This window comes from Rhipicephalus sanguineus, chromosome 4 (assembly GCF_013339695.2).
Source record: "Rhipicephalus sanguineus isolate Rsan-2018 chromosome 4, BIME_Rsan_1.4, whole genome shotgun sequence".
NCBI lineage: Eukaryota > Metazoa > Arthropoda > Arachnida > Ixodida > Ixodidae > Rhipicephalus > Rhipicephalus sanguineus.
The window spans coordinates 10,829,050-10,835,065 of NC_051179.1; positions in this window are offsets into that span (position 1 = coordinate 10,829,050).

Here is a 6,016-nt window from a genome sequence, read left to right on the forward strand (position 1 = left end):
GGCATGAAGAACTTCAATTCTCCCATTTGACACAACCACCTAACTCTACTAATTAAAAAGTTAATTTAACTTTTTTAATTACAGTCCCAAATAATTTTTTTAACCATCTTAAAATCCCTGCCACTACAGAAAAACCCATTCTGAAGGCAGCAATCAAATATCGCATTTTCCTGATTTTTTGAGAAGGTTGGACACATTTTACTGAAACACCCGGTATATGTATATACAGAGTGTCCCAAATATCATGCAGCACGATTTAAAAAAAGAGGAACATTGTTACATGAAGCACGCCTAGTGCATATTGTTCCCAGTATACTGCAGTAGCCACTACAAATTTTTCGTTTATGAGGTTTAGTTAATTAGTCCTAATTGTTTTTTTAACTCGACAAATACTCACCTAATTATTAAAATGTGAATGAGGCATATGTATGCATGTTAAAATGACATCTAACTGCACTATTTTCAACAACGTACTAATTGTGTTCTCGCTTTTTTTGGCCAATAAGGAAAGCTCGGGAAAGCTGAAAAATGACACGCGACTAGACTGCAGCGTGCATCAGGAAGCAGCGTCCTGAAACAGGATCACTGTGAGGTAGCAAGTCAAGACTACACTCCCACCTTTTGCAGGTGGGAACGTAGTCACGTCTTATTTTTCATATTTTGCGTGCTTTCTTTATCAGCCAGAAAAAATGAGCACATAATTAGTACGTTGCTGAAAATAGCGCAGTTAGATGTCATTTGAGCATGCCTACATATGCCTCATTGACATTTTAATGATTAGGTGAGTATTTGTCGAGTTAAAAACATAATTAGGACTAATTAACTAAACCTCATTAACAAAGATATAGTAGTGGCTACTACAGTATACTGGGAACGACATGACCTAGGTGTGCTTCGTGTATTGACATTCTTTTTTAACATCATGCTGCGTGATATTTGGGACACCCTGTATATACACACACACGCAGTTGAAACTCGATTAAACGAAGCTTTGACTGTGCTTGAATTATTTCATTAAATCGGGAAATCCATAAACTCGTGAAAGGGCTTTTTCAGTCCTTCGAATTCTAATATAGTGACAGCCGACAGCTACCGCAACACTTTATTTGCCACTAACATACGCCTGCATGTGTGAGAAGTACATGAGGGCAGCCTGGACATGGAGCCCCCCGTATCCGGCCGATACTGACGAGGTAGACAGTCACGTGAAGCTATGACAAGCTGCAGATATGCAAAGATGAGGAGGACGAATGCAGCTTAATAAGACATGTTGTTGGGCTAGTTCATTCATATTGCGCAAAAGGTAATGATGACGCTACACGAAAAAACACTTTGCCTAGCGTTGCGTCATCACCTTTTGCACAGAATAAACGCAGCGGTCGTGCGAGAAGACAGATCAAGAAAGTTTCAAGGAGACAATCAGCGCCATCTGTTACATAAACCATTAAAAAGCAAAATCAAACAGTGTGTTCCTGTGGGAGCACTTACAGGGACAACAAATCACCACTGCCCCTAGTGCCATTTGGTATGTAAAAGCGCTACGAACGGTTAAGTCCGTTGTTCCGTGCATGGACGTTGCATACAGCCTCGTCAAGATAACTCTGCCTGTGACTAGGGCAGCTAGATGTTTTAACGAGATAACATCACAGCACACGCCCAAAGAAAAACCCGTGTCTCAAAGAAAGAAATTATTGCATTTTTCACTCATTTTCTTCCGAAAAAAAAAATTCACACACACACATACATCTTTGATAAAGGCCAGTCCCTGGCCAAAAGCTCAGAATAAATGTTATGTTTTTCACACTGACTTTTTCATATATTTAAACCAAGAAAGCGAAAATAAACAACCACCCGTTTGTAGCACGAAGCCAAAAGGAAATCCGTATCTGTATGGATTTCCTTGTAGATTCGTGCTGCAAACGGGTGGTTCTAATAAAACCGGGTAGTCATCTACATAGCGGAATATCCTTACTACGCCTAGTCCTACCATCCGAGAGCGCACTAACCGGTCCTTATGGGCCAGAAACAAATCACTTAAATAGGGCGCAATACAAGAGCCTATTGATACGCCAGTTCTTTGAATAAAGTTTGAGTCACCCCAAGAGGCGAACGTCGAAGAAAGATAAAACCTAAGAAGTTCTAAGAATTTGTCAGAAGCAAGACCTGCTTCGTTTTGGAACTTAACGACACCATGAGCATCAATGGCGGTTTCCACGCACTGGAGGAGTTCGTCTTGCGGAATCGAATAGTACATCCTTTATGTCTAACGAAAATGCTGTGAGGTTGCCGCTAGCGTTATCGTTTAAAAATTCGATGGCGTCATGTGAACTAGAAATCAGAAACGGATCATCGATAGCCAATATTTTCAGTTTTTGCTGGAGAAAACACGCGACAGATTTTTGCCAGCTACCGCTTTCAGAAACAATTACCCGGAATGGGCAGCCATCCTTATGGGTTTTGGCCGTAAAAAACATATTTAAACTAAGGCCTGTGCTTTTGTCCAGATCGCGACAGCTTCTTTTCTGAAACGTGATGATGTGTGCCTAGCAAAGGTGAAGAAAGAAGCACGCAAGTTGTGTAAAAGCCTTGACTTAGATGCACTCTGTCGCGATCTGGACAAAAGCACAGGCCTTAGTTTAAATATGTTTTTTACGGCCAAAACCCATAAGGATGGCTGCCCATTCCGGGTAGTTGTTTCTGAAAGCGGTAGCTGGCAAAAATCTGTCGCGTGTTTTCTCCAGCAAAAACTGAAAATATTGGCTATCGATGATCCGTTTCTGATTTCTAGTTCACATGACGCCATCGAATTTTTAAACGATAACGCTAGCGGCAACCTCACAGCATTTTTATTAGACATAAAGGATCTGTACTATTCGATTCCGCAAGACGAACTCCTTCAGTGCGTGGAAACCGCCATTGATGCTCATGGTGTCGTAAAGTTCCAAAACGAAGCAGGTCTTGCTTCTGACAAATTCTTAGAACTTCTTAGGTTTTATCTTTCTTCGACGTTCGCCTCTTGGGGTGACTCAAACTTTATTCAAAGAACTGGCGTATCAATAGGCTCTTGTATTGCGCCCTATTTAAGTGATTTGTTTCTGGCCCATAAGGACCGGTTAGTGCGCTCTCGAAACGGGTGGTTGTCTATATTTTCCCTTTCTTGACCCTTCCGCCACCTTGCGGAATTCCGCAGAACTGATTTGGAATATATTTAATCCAATAGCCAAGAATATTCTTTTGAAACTACACACACACACCCCCACACACACACACAAATAGCAAAAATTTCGTGGAAGGATCGACCCCCCCCCCCCCCAGAACCCCACCCCTCTGTCTATGCCGATGCCCCCAATTCTGCACTGCAAACAACTGCTTCTCAATACTTTTGCCAATACTTGCAAAAAATAACCTACATGCGGGCTCGTGCCATGCTGATGCCTACATTGCAAAGTAGTGCATTTAATGTCAGCCACATATGTGGTCCTTAAAATAAAAATACACTTTGCCCTACCATCAAGTTAGTGCTACTTGATCAATGGTGTCTATATTAAAAGAGACAGGGTGTGTAAACATGGACACAAGAGAAGTGAAGACACCACACTTGGTGGTGTCTTCACTTTTGTCGTGTCCGTGTTCGCACGCCCTGTCTTTTAATATGAATATGTACCAACCAGCTCAGCTCTCTGTTATTCTAAGGTGTCTATTAGAGGTGTGCACGGGCTCCGGGTAGCCCGAAAGCCCAAGCCTGACCCGGCCCGCAGATCGGGCTTGGGCGGGCCGACGTATTTTCACCTCGGGCCCGGGCCGGGCTCGGGCTACTTGGAGTTTTAGCGGGCCGGGCTCGGGCCCGGCACAAAGCCCGACTCAAGCCCGAAATACAGAGAATGAGCGGGAATTGTTTTCCAGCCCGCATACAGCGCCTTTTCCGCGACCGCCCTTTACAGCTTTTCCTTTCCAAGCAGTTGTTCAGCGAGTGGAGCGAGAGTGGTGAGAATGTAGCAGTTACAAAAGATGAGCTCTCCGATTATCTCTCTATGGAATCGCCATCCTGTCCACCTGAAAAAACAAGCAGCAGAGATATCCCAAGCTGGCCAGGCTGGCAAAAAGATATATTAGCAATTCCGGCGACGAGTGCAAGCAGTGAACGTAACTTCAGTTCGGCGGGCTACATAATGCGAAAGCTCCGCACTTCGTTGAAGCTGGAATCGTTGGACTGCTTGCTGTTTTTGCACGACAGTTTGTAATCTGTGTAATACAGACTGTTCGTCGTGTGTCGTTTGATCATATTTGATATGCTCAATAAAATGACAAATTACCGGAAAACGATGTTTCGTTTTCGCAGCGAACCTTCAAAAAGCCAGGCCGGGCCGGGCCCGGGATTGTGTTTTCGTACGTCGGGCCGGGCCGGACGGGCTCGTAGCCCTTTGCCGTCGGGCTCGGGCGGGCCTTCGACAAAGTCAGCGGGCCCGGGCCGGGCTCGGGCTCGGAAATATGGCCCATGCACAGCTCTAGTGTCTATGTGCACAAGTGACATGAGTGAAAGAGATACTTCAACTATGCAATTTTGATTGCTCTTTTTAACTCAAAGGTGGTGCACTCAAAGTTAGTAAGTCAAAGCGGAGGCTTTAGGTTCGCCCTTCAGTATTGCAAAATAGGTCATTATGTGTCTTCCAGTACACAGCACATTGAAGTGAATTACAGTAGACTCTCAGTAAACGGAAATCTGTTAAATGGAACTGCTGCTTAAACGGAACAACTGCCTCTGATATGATTGGTTTCATACTTGGATTCTGCGCTCCTGTTCGTCTCTCAGTAAACGGAACTCCTGTTAAATGGAACACATTTTCTTGGTCCCTTCAGGTTCCGTTTAACGAGAGTCTACTGTATATTACTGTTCTCGATTTCGAGATGTATGTTCATTAGCTGGGGGACCGTACTAGGACCAGTGTTAATTCGCAAATATAAAGCGGCTTTAACAAAATATTAAATCAAAATATAGCAATGAGCAGCTGCTGCACAGCGAACTTTTGTATGCCTTCAGTGGTGGAACAAACTGTGTACTACAATGTTCCCATGCTTCATTATTGGTTACAGCAACAATTAAATCTGGCTATGAGGTGCACATGCATTAAAGAAAAGAAGTGCCCACAATGCCTGAAAATAATAACTAAAAAAGTGAGCTACCTTACTAATCTGCCTACACTGTGCGTGTGCCACACCATTCAAACAATAGACATACACAGAGCCAGCGCCTTCTCTGCAGCACCACTGGCAACCTCATACACGCCTGTCTCCCTTCCAAACATGGACTGCGGTGTTGGGGACAGCATGCAGAGTTGATGCTTACAGCACGCACAGTGATGAATGGCAGAGGAGAAGGGAGGTGTACTTGGGCAATGAGAAAAGGGGGGAGGGGGTGGTTGCTGCATGTTCCCTGCTCCAACTAGCATGGTTGAGCCGACAGGCACGTCCTGTGTGAGTCGGACAGTTGGTGGCTCCCAGCTTCCGAAAACGTACCCGCCATTTGTTGCAAGTGTTAATAGCGGGCGGTATGGCCACCATAGTCTATAAAGTATAGCTAGAAAAACTCTGTCACGTAGGAAGCAATGGCCACTTGTCCCGTGACTTGTGGGACTGTCCAGCATTGAGGGCTATTGTGCCGCATTCTGCAAGAGATCAAAATCTTCAAAAACATCCCGCATTTCACACTTGTTTATTATTACCATTTGCCAGCACCATGACTTGAGTTTACAATTATTTTTCGGGAGCCTGTGCTTTGCGACTGTTTTACCACTAGTTGGTCACTGTCAACTATTGTCAAGACAGTAGGTACTGTGCCCAAACTAAGCCCCAGCTGTTTTGTAAGGGACTGTATTTTAGTTGCCAAATTTTTTAAGTTGATATTAACAACCGTGTTTTGTGTTGGAGCATATAACACTGATGTGGATAATAGTTTTGTTAACACAGATACGTATTTGAACTTCAACTTGTATCATGCAGTTACTCTATTTCAGTTTCA